The following is a 16,742-nucleotide window of genomic DNA, read 5'->3' on the forward strand; positions in this document are numbered from 1 at the left end:
CCTGTGCATTTCTGAAAACTAGAGACCTAGGGGAATCCAAGATGGGGTGACTTGTGTGGCTCGGACCAGGTTCTGTTAACCTGAATCCTTTGCAAACCTCAAAATTTGGCTAAAAAAACACATGTTCCTCACATTTCTGTGGCAGAAAGTTCTGGAATCTGAGAGGAGCCACAAATTTCCTTCCACCCAGCGTTCCCCCAAGTCTCCCGATAAAAATGATACCTCACTTGTGTGGGTAGGCCTAGCGCCCGCGACAGGAAACGCCCCAAAGCGCAACGTGGACACATCCAAATTTTTGAAAGAAAACAGAGGTGTTTTTTGAAAAGTGCCTACCTGTAGATTTTGGCCTCTAGCTCAGCCGGCACCTAGGGAAACCTACCAAACCTGTGCATTTCTGAAAACTAGAGACCTAGGGGAATCCAAGATGAGGTGACTTGTGTGGCTCGGACCAGGTTCTGTAACCCTGAATCCTTTGCAAACCTCAAAATTTGGCTAAAAAAACACATGTTCCTCACATTTCTGTGGCAGAAAGTTCTGGAATCTGAGAGGAGCCACAAATTTCCTTCCACCCAGCGTTCCCCCAAGTCTCCCGATAAAAATGATACCTCACTTGTGTGGGTAGGCCTAGCGGCCGCAACAGGAAACACCCCAAAGCGCAACGTGGACACATCCAAATTTTTGAAAGAAAACAGAGGTGTTTTTTGCAAAGTGCCTACCTGTAGATTTTGACCTCTAGCTCAGCCGGCACCTAGGGAAACCTACCAAACCTGTGCATTTCTGAAAACTAGAGACCTAGGAGAATCCAAGATGGGGTGACTTGTGTGGCTCGGACCAGGTTCTGTTACCCTGAATCCTTTGCAAACCTCAAAATTTGGCTAAAAAAACACATGTTCCTCACATTTCTGTGCCAGAAAGTTCTGGAATCTGAGAGGAGCCACAAATTTCCTTCCACCCAGCTTTCCCCCAAGTCTCCCGATAAAAATGATACCTCACTTGTGTGGGTAGGCCTAGCGCCCGCGACAGGAAACGCCCCAAAGCGCAACGTGGACACATCCAAATTTTTGAAAGAAAACAGAGGTGTTTTTTGCAAAGTGCCTACCTGTAGATTTTGGCCTCTAGCTCAGCCGGCACCTAGGGAAACCTACCAAACCTGTGCATTTCTGAAAACTAGAGACCTAGGGGAATCCAAGATGGGGTGACTTGTGTGGCTCGGACCAGGTTCTGTTACCCAGAATCCTTTGCAAACCTCAAAATTTGGCTAAAAAAACACATGTTCCTCACATTTCTGTGGCAGAAAGTTCTGGAATCTGAGAGGAGCCACAAATTTCCTTCCACCCAGCGTTCCCCCAAGTCTCCCGATAAAAATGATACCTCACTTGTGTGGGTAGGCCTAGCGCCCGCGACAGAAAAGTCCCCAAAGCGCATCGTGGACACATCCAAATTTTTGAAAGAAAACAGAGGTGTTTTTTGCAAAGTGCCTACCTGTAGATTTTGGCCTCTAGCTCAGCCGGCAACTAGGGAAACCTACCAAACCTGTGCATTTCTGAAAACTAGAGACCTAGGGGAATCCAAGATGAAGTGACTTGTGTGGCTCGGACCAGGTTCTGTTGCCCTGAATCCTTTGCAAACCTCAAAATTTGGCTAAAAAAACACATGTTCCTCACTTTTCTGTGGCAGAAAGTTCTGGAATCTGAGAGGAGCCACAAATTTCCTTCCACCCAGCGTTCCCCCAAGTCTCCCGATAAAAATGATACCTCACTTGTGTGGGTAGGCCTAGCGCCTGCAACAGGAAACGCCCCAAAGCGCAACGTGGACACATCCAAATTTTTGAAAGAAAACAGAGGTGTTTTTTGCAAAGTGCCTACCTGTAGATTTTGGCCTCTAGCTCAGCCGGCACCTAGGGAAACCTACCAAACCTGTGCATTTCTGAAAACTAGAGACCTAGGGGAATCCAAGATGAGGTGACTTGTGTGGCTCGGACCAAGTTCTGTTACCCTGACTCCTTTACAAACCTCAAAATTTGGCTAAAAAAAAACATGTTCCTCACATTTCTGTGGCAGAAAGTTCTGGAATCTGAGAGGAGCCACAAATTTCCCTCCACCCAGCGTTCCCCCAAGTCTCCCGATAAAAATGATACCTCACTTGTGTGGGTAGGCCTAGCGCCCGCGACAGGAAACGCCCTGAAGCGCAACGTGGACACATCCAAATTTTTTAAAGAAAACAGAGGTGTTTTTTGCAAAGTGCCTACCTGTAGATTTTGGCCTCTAGCTCAGCCGGCACCTAGGGAAACCTACCAAACCTGTGCATTTCTGAAAACTAGAGACCTAGGGGAATCCAAGATGAAGTGACTTGTGTGGCTCGGACCAGGTTCTGTTACCCTGAATCCTTTGCAAACCTCAAAATTTGGCTAAAAAAACACATGTTCCTCACATTTCTGTGGCAGAAAGTTCTGGAATCTGAGAGGACCACAAATTTCCTTCCACCCAGCATTCCCCCAAGTCTCCCGATAAAAATGATACCTCACTTGTGTGGGTAGGCCTAGCGCCCGCGACAGGAAACGCCCCAAAGCGCATCGTGGACACATCCAAATTTTTGAAAGAAAACAGAGGTGTTTTTTGCAAAGTGCCTACCTGTAGATTTAGGCCTCTAGCTCAGCCGGCACCTAGGGAAACCTACCAAACCTGTGCATTTCTGAAAACTAGAGACCTAGGGGAATCCAAGATGAGGTGACTTGTGTGGCTCGGACCAGGTTCTGTAACCCTGAATCCTTTGCAAACCTCAAAATTTGGCTAAAAAAACACATGTTCCTCACATTTCTGTGGCAGAAAGTTCTGGAATCTGAGAGGAGCCACAAATTTCCTTCCACCCAGCGTTCCCCCAAGTCTCCCGATAAAAATGATACCTCACTTGTGTGGGTAGGCCTAGCGGCCGCAACAGGAAACGCCCCAAAGCGCAACGTGGACACATCCAAATTTTTGAAAGAAAACAGAGGTGTTTTTTGCAAAGTGCCTACCTGTAGATTTTGGCCTCTAGCTCAGCCGGCACCTAGGGAAACCTACCAAACCTGTGCATTTCTGAAAACTAGAGACCTAGGGGAATCCAAGATGGGGTGACTTGTGTGGCTCGGACCAGGTTCTGTTACCCTGAATCCTTTGCAAACCTCAAAATTTGGCTAAAAAAACACATGTTCCTCACATTTCTGTGGCAGAAAGTTCTGGAATCTGAGAGGAGCCACAAATTTCCTTCCACCCAGCTTTCCCCCAAGTCTCCTGATAAAAATGATACCTCACTTGTGTGGGTAGGCCTAGCGCCCGCGACAGGAAACGCCCCAAAGCGCAACGTGGACACATCCAAATTTTTGAAAGAAAACAGAGGTGTTTTTTGCAAAGTGCCTACCTGTAGATTTTGGCCTCTAGCTCAGCCGGTACCTAGGGAAACCTACCAAACCTGTGCATTTCTGAAAACTAGAGACCTAGGGGAATCCAAGATGAGGTGACTTGTGTGGCTCGGACCAAGTTCTGTTACCCTGACTCCTTTGCAAACCTCAAAATTTGGCTAAAAAAACACATGTTCCTCACATTTCTGTGGCAGAAAGTTCTGGAATCTGAGAGGAGCCACAAATTTTCTTCCACCCAGCATTCCCCCAAGTCTCCCGATAAAAATGATACCTCACTTGTGTGGGTAGGCCTAGCGCCCGCGACAGGAAACGCCCCAAAGCGCATCGTGGACACATCCAAATTTTTGAAAGAAAACAGAGGTGTTTTTTGCAAAGTGCCTACCTGTAGATTTTGGCCTCTAGCTCAGCCGGCACCTAGGGAAACCTACCAAACCTGTGCATTTCTGAAAACTAGAGACCTAGGGGAATCCAAGATGAAGTGACTTGTGTGGCTCGGACCAGGTTCTGTTACCCTGAATCCTTTACAAACCTCAAAATTTGGCTAAAAAAACACATGTTCCTCACATTTCTGTGGCAGAAAGTTCTGGAATCTGAGAGGAGCCACAAATTTCCTTCCACCCAGCGTTCCCCCAAGTCTCCCGATAAAAATGATACCTCACTTGTGTGGGTAGGCCTAGCGCCTGCAACAGGAAACGCCCCAAAGCGCAACGTGGACACATCCAAATTTTTGAAAGAAAACAGAGGTGTTTTTTGCAAAGTGCCTACCTGTAGATTTTGGCCTCTAGCTCAGCCGGCACCTAGGGAAACCTACCAAACCTGTGCATTTCTGAAAACTAGAGACCTAGGGGAATCCAAGATGAGGTGACTTGTGTGGCTCGGACCAAGTTCTGTTACCCTGACTCCTTTGCAAACCTCAAAATTTGGCTAAAAAAAACATGTTCCTCACATTTCTGTGGCAGAAAGTTCTGGAATCTGAGAGGAGCCACAAATTTCCTTCCACCCAGCGTTCCCCCAAGTCTTCCGATAAAAATGATACCTCACTTGTGTGGGTAGGCCTAGCGCCCGCGACAGGAAACGCCCCGAAGCGCAACGTGGACACATCCACATTTTTTAAAGAAAACAGAGGTGTTTTTTGCAAAGTGCCTACCTGTAGATTTTGGCCTCTAGCTCAGCCGGCACCTAGGGAAACCTACCAAACCTGTGCATTTCTGAAAACTAGAGACCTAGGGGAATCCAAGATGAAGTGACTTGTGTGGCTCGGACCAGGTTCTGTTACCCTGAATCCTTTGCAAACCTCAAAATTTGGCTAAAAAAACACATGTTCCTCACATTTCTGTGGCAGAAAGTTCTGGAATCTGAGAGGACCACAAATTTCTTTCCACCCAGCGTTCCCCCAAGTCTCCCGATAAAAATGATACCTCACTTGTGTGGGTAGGCCTAGCGCCCGCAACAGGAAACGCCCCAAAGCGCAACGTGGACACATCCAAATTTTTGAAAGAAAACAGAGGTGTTTTTTGCAAAGTGCTTACCTGTAGATTTTGGCCTCTAGCTCAGCCAGCACCTAGGGAAACCTACCAAACCTGTGCATTTCTGAAAACTAGAGAACTAGGGGAATCCAAGATGGGGTGACTTGTGTGGCTCGGACCAGGTTCTGTTAACCTGAATCCTTTGCAAACCTCAAAATTTGGCTAAAAAAATACATGTTCCTCACATTTCTGTGGCAGAAAGTTCTGGAATCTGAGAGGAGCCACAAATTTCCTTCCACCCAGCGTTCCCCCAAGTCTCCCGATAAAAATGATACCTCACTTGTGTGGGTAGGCCTAGCGCCCGCGACAGGAAACGCCCCAAAGCGCAACGTGGACACATCCAAATTTTTGAAAGAAAACAGAGGTGTTTTTTGCAAAGTGCCTACCTGTAGATTTTGGCCTCTAGCTCAGCCGGCACCTAGGGAAACCTATCAAACCTGTGCATTTCTGAAAACTAGAGACCTAGGGGAATCCAAGATGAGGTGACTTGTGTGGCTCGGACCAGGTTCTGTAACCCTGAATCCTTTGCAAACCTCAAAATTTGGCTAAAAAAACACATGTTCCTCACATTTCTGTGGCAGAAAGTTCTGGAATCTGAGAGGAGCCACAAATTTCCTTCCACCCAGCGTTCCCCCAAGTCTCCCGATAAAAATGATACCTCACTTGTGTGGGTAGGCCTAGCGGCCGCAACAAGAAACGCCCCAAAGCGCAACGTGGACACATCCAAATTTTTGAAAGAAAACCGAGGTGTTTTTTGCAAAGTGCCTACCTGTAGATTTTGGCCTCTAGCTCAGCCGGCACCTAGGGAAACCTACCAAACCTGTGCATTTCTGAAAACTAGAGACCTAGGGGAATCCAAGATGAGGTGACTTGTGTGGCTCGGACCAAGTTCTGTTACCCTGACTCCTTTGCAAACCTCAAAATTTGGCTAAAAAAAAACATGTTCCTCACATTTCTGTGGCAGAAAGTTCTGGAATCTGAGAGGAGTCACAAATTTCGTTCCACCCAGCGTTCCCCCAAGTCTCCCGATAAAAATGATACCTCACTTGTGTAGGTAGGCCTAGCGCCCGCGACAGGAAACGCCCCGAAGCGCAACGTGGACACATCCAAATTTTTTAAAGAAAACAGAGGTGTTTTTTGCAAAGTGCCTACCTGTAGATTTTGGCCTCTAGCTCAGCCGGCACCTAGGGAAACCTACCAAACCTGTGCATTTCTGAAAACTAGAGACCTAGGGGAATCCAAGATGAGGTGACTTGTGTGGCTCGGGCCAGGTTCTGTTACCCTGAATCCTTTGCAAACCTCAAAATTTGGCTTAAAAAACACATGTTCCTCACATTTCTGTGGCAGAAAGTTCTGGAATCTGAGAGGAGCCACAAATTTCCTTCCACCCAGCGTTCCCCCAAGTCTCCCGATAAAAATGATACCTCACTTGTGTGGGTAGGCCTAGCGCCCGCAACAGGAAACGCCCCAAAGCGCAACGTGGACACATCCAAATTTTTTTAAAGAAAACAGAGGTGTTTTTTGCAAAGTGCCTACCTGTAGATTTTGGCCTGTAGCTCAGCCGGCACCTAGGGAAACCTACCAAACCTGTGCATTTCTGAAAACTAGAGACCTAGGGGAATCCAAGATAGGGTGACTTGTGTGGCTCGGACCAAGTTCTGTTACCCTGACTCCTTTGCAAACCTCAAAATTTGGCTAAAAAAACACATGTTCCTCACATTTCTGTGGCAGAAAGTTCTGGAATCTGAGAGGAGCCACAAATTTCCTTCCACCCAGCGTTCCCCCAAGTCTCCCGATAAAAATGATACCTCACTTGTGTGGGTAGGCCTAGCGCCCGCGACAGGAAACGCCCCAAAGCGCAACGTGGACACATCCAAATTTTTGAAAGAAAACAGAGGTGTTTTTTGCAAAGTGCCTACCTGTAGATTTTGGCCTCTAGCTCAGCCGGCACCTAGGGAAGCCTACCAAACCTGTGCATTTCTGAAAACTAGAGACCTAGGGGAATCCAAGATGTGGTGACTTGTGTGGCTCGGACCAGGTTCTGTTACCCTGAATCCTTTGCAAACCTCAAAATTTGGCTAAAAAAACACATGTTCCTCACATTTCTGTGGCAGAAAGTTCTGAAATCTGAGAGGAGCCACAAATTTCCTTCCACCCAGCTTTCCCCCAAGTCTCCCGATAAAAATGATACCTCACTTGTGTGGGTAGGCCTAGCGCCCGCGACAGGAAACGCCCCAAAGCGCAACGTGGACACATCCAAATTTTTGAAAGAAAATAGAGGTGTTTTTTGCAAAGTGCCTACCTGTAGATTTTGGCCTCTAGCTCAGCCGGCACCTAGGGAAACCTACCAAACCTGTGCATTTCTGAAAACTAGAGACCTAGGGGAATCCAAGATGGGGTGACTTGTGTGGCTCGGACCAGGTTCTGTTACCCAGAATCCTTTGCAAACCTCAAAATTTGGCTAAAAAAACACATGTTCCTCACATTTCTGTGGCAGAAAGTTCTGGAATCTGAGAGGAGCCACAAATTTCCTTCCACCCAGCGTTCCCCCAAGTCTCCCGATAAAAATGATACCTCACTTGTGTGGGTAGGCCTAGCGCCCGCAACAGGAAACGCCCCAAAGCGCAACGTGGACACATCCAAATTTTTTTAAAGAAAACAGAGGTGTTTTTTGCAAAGTGCCTACCTGTAGATTTTGGCCTGTAGCTCAGCCGGCACCTAGGGAAACCTACCAAACCTGTGCATTTCTGAAAACTAGAGACCTAGGGGAATCCAAGATAGGGTGACTTGTGTGGCTCGGACCAAGTTCTGTTACCCTGACTCCTTTGCAAACCTCAAAATTTGGCTAAAAAAACACATGTTCCTCACATTTCTGTGGCAGAAAGTTCTGGAATCTGAGAGGAGCCACAAATTTCCTTCCACCCAGCGTTCCCCCAAGTCTCCCGATAAAAATGATACCTCACTTGTGTGGGTAGGCCTAGCGCCCGCGACAGGAAACGCCCCAAAGCGCAACGTGGACACATCCAAATTTTTGAAAGAAAACAGAGGTGTTTTTTGCAAAGTGCCTACCTGTAGATTTTGGCCTCTAGCTCAGCCGGCACCTAGGGAAGCCTACCAAACCTGTGCATTTCTGAAAACTAGAGACCTAGGGGAATACAAGATGTGGTGACTTGTGTGGCTCGGACCAGGTTCTGTTACCCTGAATCCTTTGCAAACCTCAAAATTTGGCTAAAAAAACACATGTTCCTCACATTTCTGTGGCAGAAAGTTCTGAAATCTGAGAGGAGCCACAAATTTCCTTCCACCCAGCTTTCCCCCAAGTCTCCCGATAAAAATGATACCTCACTTGTGTGGGTAGGCCTAGCGCCCGCGACAGGAAACGCCCCAAAGCGCAACGTGGACACATCCAAATTTTTGAAAGAAAATAGAGGTGTTTTTTGCAAAGTGCCTACCTGTAGATTTTGGCCTCTAGCTCAGCCGGCACCTAGGGAAACCTACCAAACCTGTGCATTTCTGAAAACTAGAGACCTAGGGGAATCCAAGATGGGGTGACTTGTGTGGCTCGGACCAGGTTCTGTTACCCAGAATCCTTTGCAAACCTCAAAATTTGGCTAAAAAAACACATGTTCCTCACATTTCTGTGGCAGAAAGTTCTGGAATCTGAGAGGAGCCACAAATTTCCTTCCACCCAGCGTTCCCCCAAGTCTCCCGATAAAAATGATACCTCACTTGTGTGGGTAGGCCTAGCGCCCGCTACAGGAAACGCCCCAAAGCGCATCGTGGACACATCCAAATTTTTGAAAGAAAACAGAGGTGTTTTTTGCAAAGTGCCTACCTGTAGATTTTGGCCTGTAGCTCAGCCGGCACCTAGGGAAACCTACCAAACCTGTGCATTTCTGAAAACTAGAGACCTAGGGGAATCCAAGATGAGGTGACTTGTGTGGCTCGGACCAGGTTCTGTTACCCTGAATCCTTTGCAAACCTCAAAATTTGGCTAAAAAAACAAATGTTCCTCACATTTCTGTGGCAGAAAGTTCTGGAATCTGAGAGGAGCCACAAATTTCCTTCCACCCAGCGTTCCCCCAAGTCTCCCGATAAAAATGATTCCTCACTTGTGTGGGTAGGCCTAGCGCCCGCAACAGGAAACGCCCCAAAGCGCAACGTGGACACATCCAAATTTTTTAAAGAAAACAGAGGTGTTTTTTGCAAAGTGCCTACCTGTAGATTTTGGCCTGTAGCTCAGCCGGCACCTAGGGAAACCTACCAAACCTGTGCATTTCTGAAAACTAGAGACCTAGGGGAATCCAAGATGAGGTGACTTGTGTGGCTCGGACAAAGTTCTGTTACCCTGACTCCTTTGCAAACCTCAAAATTTGGCTAAAAAAACACATGTTCCTCACATTTCTGTGGCAGAAAGTTCTGGAATCTGAGAGGAGCCACAAATTTCCTTCCACCCAGCGTTCCCCCAAGTCTCCCGATAAAAATGATACCTCACTTGTGTGGGTAGGCCTAGCGCCCGCGACAGGAAACGCCCCAAAGCGCAACGTGGACACATCCAAATTTTTGAAAGAAAACAGAGGTGTTTTTTGCAAAGTGCCTACCTGTAGATTTTGGCCTCTAGCTCAGCCGGCACCTAGGGAAACCTACCAAACCTGTGCATTTCTGAAAACTAGAGACCTAGGGGAATCCAAGATGAGGTGACTTGTGTGGCTCGGACCAGGTTCTGTTACCCTGAATCCTTTGCAAACCTCAAAATTTGGCTAAATAAACACATGTTCCTCACATTTCTGTGGCAGAAAGTTCTGGAATCTGAGAGGACCACAAATTTCCTTCCACCCAGCGTTCCCCCAAGTCTCCCGATAAAAATGATACCTCACTTGTGTGGGTAGGCCTAGCGCCCGCAACAGGAAACGCCCCAAAGCGCAAAGTGGACACATCCAAATTTTTGAAAGAAAACAGAGGTGTTTTTTGCAAAGTGCCTACCTGTAGATTTTGACCTCTAGCTCAGCCGGCACCTAGGGAAACCTACCAAACCTGTGCATTTCTGAAAACTAGAGACCTAGGGGAATCCAAGATGAGGTGACTTGTGTGGCTCGGACCAAGTTCTGTTACTCTGACTCCTTTGCAAACCTCAAAATTTGGCTAAAAAACATATGTTCCTCACATTTCTGTGGCAGAAAGTTCTGGAATCTGAGAGGAGCCACAAATTTCCTTACACCCAGCGTTCCCCCAAGTCTCCCAATAAAAATGATACCTCACTTGTGTGGGTAGGCCTAGCGCCCGCGACAGGAAACGCCCCAAAGCGCAACGTGGACACATCCAAATTTTTGAAAGAAAACAGAGGTGTTTTTTGCAAAGTGCCTACCTGTAGATTTTGGCCTCTAGCTCAGCCGGCACCTAGGGAAACCTACCAAACCTGTGCATTTCTGAAAACTAGAGACCTAGGGGAAACCAAGATGAGGTGACTTGTGTGGCTCGGACCAAGTTCTGTTACTCTGACTCCTTTGCAAACCTCAAAATTTGGCTAAAAAAACACATGTTCCTCACATTTCTGTGGCAAAAAGTTCTGGAATCTGAGAGGAGCCACAAATATTCTTCCACCCAGCATTCCCCCAAGTCTCCCGATAAAAATGATACCTCACTTGTGTGGGTAGGCCTAGCGCCCGCGACAGGAAACGCCCCAAACCGCAACGTGGACACATCCAAATTTTTGAAAGAAAACAGAGGTGTTTTTTGCAAAGTGCCTACCTGTAGATTTTGGCCTCTAGCTCAGCCAGCACCTAGGGAAACCTACCAAACCTGTGCATTTCTGAAAACTAGAGACCTAGGGGAATCCAAGATGGGGTGACTTGTGTGGCTCGGACCAGGTTCTGTTACCCTGAATCCTTTGCAAACCTCAAAATTTGGCTAAAAAAACACATGTTCCTCACATTTCTGTGGCAGAAAGTTCTGTAATCTGAGAGGAGCCACAAATTTCCTTCCACCCAGCGTTCCCCCAAGTCTCCCGATAAAAATGATACCTCACTTGTGTGGGTAGGCCTAGCGCCCGCGACAGGAAACGCCCCAAAGCGCAACGTGGACACATCCAAATTTTTGAAAGAAAACAGAGGTGTTTTTTAAAAGTGACTACCTGTAGATTTTGGCCTCTAGCTCAGCCGGCACCTAAGGAAACCTACCAAACCTGGGCATTTCTGAAAACTAGAGACCTAGGGGAATCCAAGATGGGGTGACTTGTGTGGCTCGGACCAGGTTCTGTTACCCAGAATCCTTTGCAAACCTCAAAATTTGGCTAAAAAAACACATGTTCCTCACATTTCTGTGGCAGAAAGTTCTGGAATCTGAGAGGAGCCACAAATTTCCTTCCACCCAGCGTTCCCCCAAGTCTCCCGATAAAAATGATACCTCACTTGTGTGGGTAGGCCTAGCGCCCGCGACAGGAAACGCCCCAAAGCGCAACGTGGACACATCCAAATTTTTGAAAGAAAACAGAGGTGTTTTTTGCAAAGTGCCTACCTGTAGATTTTGGCCTCTAGCTCAGCCGGCACCTAGGGAAACCTACCAAACCTGTGCATTTCTGAAAACTAGAGACCTAGGGGAATCCAAGATGAGGTGACTTGTGTGGCTCGGACCAGGTTCTGTTACCCTGAATCCTTTGCAAACCTCAAAATTTGGCTAAAAAAACAAATGTTCCTCACATTTCTGTGGCAGAAAGTTCTGGAATCTGAGAGGAGCCACAAATTTCCTTCCACCCAGCGTTCCCCCAAGTCTCCCGATAAAAATGATACCTCACTTGTGTGGGTAGGCCTAGCGCCCGCAACAGGAAACGCCCCAAAGCGCAACGTGGACACATCCAAATTTTTTAAAGAAAACAGAGGTGTTTTTTGCAAAGTGCCTACCTGTAGATTTTGGCCTGTAGCTCAGCCGGCACCTAGGGAAACCTACCAAACCTGTGCATTTCTGAAAACTAGAGACCTAGGGGAATCCAAGATGAGGTGACTTGTGTGGCTCGGACCAAGTTCTGTTACCCTGACTCCTTTGCAAACCTCAAAATTTGGCTAAAAAAACACATGTTCCTCACATTTCTGTGGCAGAAAGTTCTGGAATCTGAGAGGAGCCACAAATTTCCTTCCACCCAGCGTTCCCCCAAGTCTCCCGATAAAAATGATACCTCACTTGTGTGGGTAGGCCTAGCGCCCGCGACAGGAAACGCCCCAAAGAGCAACGTGGACACATCCAAATTTTTGAAAGAAAACAGAGGTGTTTTTTGCAAAGTGCCTACCTGTAGATTTTGGCCTCTAGCTCAGCCGGCACCTAGGGAAACCTACCAAACCTGTGCATTTCTGAAAACTAGAGACCTAGGGGAATCCAAGATGAGGTGACTTGTGTGGCTCGGACCAGGTTCTGTTACCCTGAATCCTTTGCAAACCTCAAAATTTGGCTAAATAAACACATGTTCCTCACATTTCTGTGGCAGAAAGTTCTGGAATCTGAGAGGACCACAAATTTCCTTCCACCCAGCGTTCCCCCAAGTCTCCCGATAAAAATGATACCTCACTTGTGTGGGTAGGCCTAGCGCCCGCAACAGGAAACGCCCCAAAGCGCAAAGTGGACACATCCAAATTTTTGAAAGAAAACAGAGGTGTTTTTTGCAAAGTGCCTACCTGTAGATTTTGACCTCTAGCTCAGCCGGCACCTAGGGAAACCTACCAAACCTGTGCATTTCTGAAAACTAGAGACCTAGGGGAATCCAAGATGAGGTGACTTGTGTGGCTCGGACCAAGTTCTGTTACTCTGACTCCTTTGCAAACCTCAAAATTTGGCTAAAAAACACATGTTCCTCACATTTCTGTGGCAGAAAGTTCTGGAATCTGAGAGGAGCCACAAATTTCCTTACACCCAGCGTTCCCCCAAGTCTCCCAATAAAAATGATACCTCACTTGTGTGGGTAGGCCTAGCGCCCGCGACAGGAAACGCCCCAAAGCGCAACGTGGACACATCCAAATTTTTGAAAGAAAACAGAGGTGTTTTTTGCAAAGTGCCTACCTGTAGATTTTGGCCTCTAGCTCAGCCGGCACCTAGGGAAACCTACCAAACCTGTGCATTTCTGAAAACTAGAGACCTAGGGGAAACCAAGATGAGGTGACTTGTGTGGCTCGGACCAAGTTCTGTTACTCTGACTCCTTTGCAAACCTCAAAATTTGGCTAAAAAAACACATGTTCCTCACATTTCTGTGGCAAAAAGTTCTGGAATCTGAGAGGAGCCACAAATATTCTTCCACCCAGCATTCCCCCAAGTCTCCCGATAAAAATGATACCTCACTTGTGTGGGTAGGCCTAGCGCCCGCGACAGGAAACGCCCCAAACCGCAACGTGGACACATCCAAATTTTTGAAAGAAAACAGAGGTGTTTTTTGCAAAGTGCCTACCTGTAGATTTTGGCCTCTAGCTCAGCCAGCACCTAGGGAAACCTACCAAACCTGTGCATTTCTGAAAACTAGAGACCTAGGGGAATCCAAGATGGGGTGACTTGTGTGGCTCGGACCAGGTTCTGTTACCCTGAATCCTTTGCAAACCTCAAAATTTGGCTAAAAAAACACATGTTCCTCACATTTCTGTGGCAGAAAGTTCTGTAATCTGAGAGGAGCCACAAATTTCCTTCCACCCAGCGTTCCCCCAAGTCTCCCGATAAAAATGATACCTCACTTGTGTGGGTAGGCCTAGCGCCCGCGACAGGAAACGCCCCAAAGCGCAACGTGGACACATCCAAATTTTTGAAAGAAAACAGAGGTGTTTTTTAAAAGTGACTACCTGTAGATTTTGGCCTCTAGCTCAGCCGGCACCTAGGGAAACCTACCAAACCTGTGCATTTCTGAAAACTAGAGACCTAGGGGAATCCAAGATGGGGTGACTTGTGTGGCTCGGACCAGGTTCTGTTACCCAGAATCCTTTGCAAACCTCAAAATTTGGCTAAAAAAACACATGTTCCTCACATTTCTGTGGCAGAAAGTTCTGGAATCTGAGAGGAGCCACAAATTTCCTTCCACCCAGCGTTCCCCCAAGTCTCCCGATAAAAATGATACCTCACTTGTGTGGGTAGGCCTAGCGCCCGCGACAGGAAACGCCCCAAAGCGCAACGTGGACACATCCAAATTTTTGAAAGAAAACAGAGGTGTTTTTTGCAAAGTGCCTACCTGTAGATTTTGGCCTCTAGCTCAGCCGGCACCTTTGGGAAACCTACCAAACCTGTGCATTTCTGAAAACTAGAGAAAAAGGGGAATCCAAGATGAGGTGACTTGTGTGGCTCGGACCAAGTTCTGTTACCCTGACTCCTTTGCAAACCTCAAAATTTGGATAAAAAAACACATGTTCCTCACATTTCTGTGGCAGAAAGTTCTGGAATCTGAGAGGAGCCACAAATTTTCTTCCACCCAGCGTTCCCCCAAGTCTCCCGATAAAAATGATACCTCACTTGTGTGGGTAGGCCTAGCGCCCGCGACAGGAAACGCTCCAAAGCGCAACGTGGACACATCCAAATTTTTGAAAGAAAACAGAGGTGTTTTTTGCAAAGTGCCTTCCTGTAGATTTTGACCTCTAGCTCAGCCGGCACCTAGGGAAACCTACCAAACCTGTGCATTTCTGAAAACTAGAGACCTAGGGGAATCCAAGATGAGGTGACTTGTGTGGCTCGGACCAAGTTCTGTTACTCTGACTCCTTTGCAAACCTCAAAATTTGGCTAAAAAAACACATGTTCCTCACATTTCTGTGGCAGAAAGTTCTGGAATCTGAGAGGAGCCACAAATTTCCTTCCACCCAGCGTTCCCCCAAGTCTCCCGATAAAAATGATACCTCACTTGTGTGGGTAGGCCTAGCGCCCGCGACAGGAAACGCCCCAAAGCGCAACGTGGACACATCCAAATTTTTGAAAGAAAACAGAGGTGTTTTTTGCAAAGTGCCTACCTGTAGATTTTGGCCTCTAGCTCAGCCGGCACCTAGGGAAACCTACCAAACCTGTGCATTTCTGAAACCTAGAGACCAGGGGAATCCAAGATGGGGTGACTTTTGTGGCTCGGACCAGGTTCTGTTACCCTGAATCCTTTGCAAACCTCAAAATTTGGCTAAAACAACACATGTTCCTCACATTTCTGTGGCAGAAAGTTCTGGAATCTGAGAGGAGCCACAAATTTCCTTCCACCCAGCGTTCCCCCAAGTCTCCCGATAAAAATGTTACCTCACTTGTGTGGGTAGGCCTAGCGCCCGCGACAGGAAACGCCCCAAAGCGCAACGTGGACACATCCAAATTTTTTAAAGAAAACAGAGATGTTTTTTGCAAAGTGCCTACCTGTAGATTTTGGCCTCTAGCTCAGCCGGCACCTAGGGAAACCTACCAAACCTGTGCATTTCTGAAAACTAGAGACCTAGGGGAATCCAAGATGAGGTGACTTGTGTGGCTCGGACCAGGTTCTGTAACCCTGAATCCTTTGCAAACCTCAAAATTTGGCTAAAAAAACACATGTTCCTCACATTTCTGTGGCAGAAAGTTCTGGAATCTGAGAGGAGCCACAAATTTCCTTCCACCCAGCGTTCCCCCAAGTCTCCCGATAAAAATGATACCTCACTTGTGTGGGTAGGCCTAGCGCCCGCAACAGGAAACGCCCCAAAGCGCAACGTGGACACATCCAAATTTTTGAAAGAAAACAGAGGTGTTTTTTGCAAAGTGCCTACCTGTAGATATTGCCCTCTAGCTCAGCCGGCACCTAGGGAAACCTACCAAACCTGTGCATTTCTGAAAACTAGAGACCTAGGGGAATCCAAGATGAGGTGAGTTGTGTGGCTCGGACCAAGTTCTGTTAATCTGACTCCTTTACAAACCTCAAAATTTGGCTAAAAAAACACATGTTCCTCACATTTCTGTGGCAGAAAGTTCTGGAATCTGAGAGGAGCCACAAATTTCCTTCCACCCAGCTTTCCCCCAAGTCTCCTGATAAAAATGATACCTCACTTGTGTGGGTAGGCCTAGCGCCCGCGACAGGAAACGCCCCAAAGCGCAACGTGGACACATCCAAATTTTTGAAAGAAAACAGATGTGTTTTTTGCAAAGTGCCTACCTGTAGATTTTGGCCTCTAGCTCAGCCGGCACCTAGGGAAACCTACCAAACCTGTGCATTTCTGAAAACTAGAGACCTAGGGGAATCCAAGATGAGGTGACTTTTGTGGCTCGGACCAAGTTCTGTTACCCTGACTCCTTTGCAAACCTCAAAATTTGGCTAAAAAAACACATGTTCCTCACATTTCTGTGGCAGAAAGTTCTGGAATCTGAGAGGAGCCACAAATTTTCTTCCACCCAGCGTTCCCCCAAGTCTCCCGATAAAAATGATACCTCACTTGTGTGGGTAGGCCTAGCGCCCGCGACAGGAAACGCTCCAAAGCGCAACGTGGACACCTCCAAATTTTTGAAAGAAAACAGAGGTGTTTTTTGCAAAGTGCCTACCTGTAGATTTTGACCTCTAGCTCAGCCGGCACCTAGGGAAACCTACCAAACCTGTGCATTTCTAAAAACTAGAGACCTAGGGGAATCCAAGATGAGGTGACTTGTGTGGCTCGGACCAAGTTCTGTTACTCTGACTCCTTTGCAAACCTCAAAATTTGGCTAAAAAAACACATGTTCCTCACATTTCTGTGGCAGAAAGTTCTGGAATCTGAGAGGAGCCACAAATTTCCTTCCACCCAGCGTTCCCCCAAGTCTCCCGATAAAAATGATACCTCACTTGTGTGGGTAGGCCTAGCGCCCGCGACAGGAAACGCCCCAAAGCGCAACGTG

The sequence above is a fragment of the Pleurodeles waltl genome, chromosome 9 (assembly GCF_031143425.1).
Source record: "Pleurodeles waltl isolate 20211129_DDA chromosome 9, aPleWal1.hap1.20221129, whole genome shotgun sequence".
NCBI lineage: Eukaryota > Metazoa > Chordata > Amphibia > Caudata > Salamandridae > Pleurodeles > Pleurodeles waltl.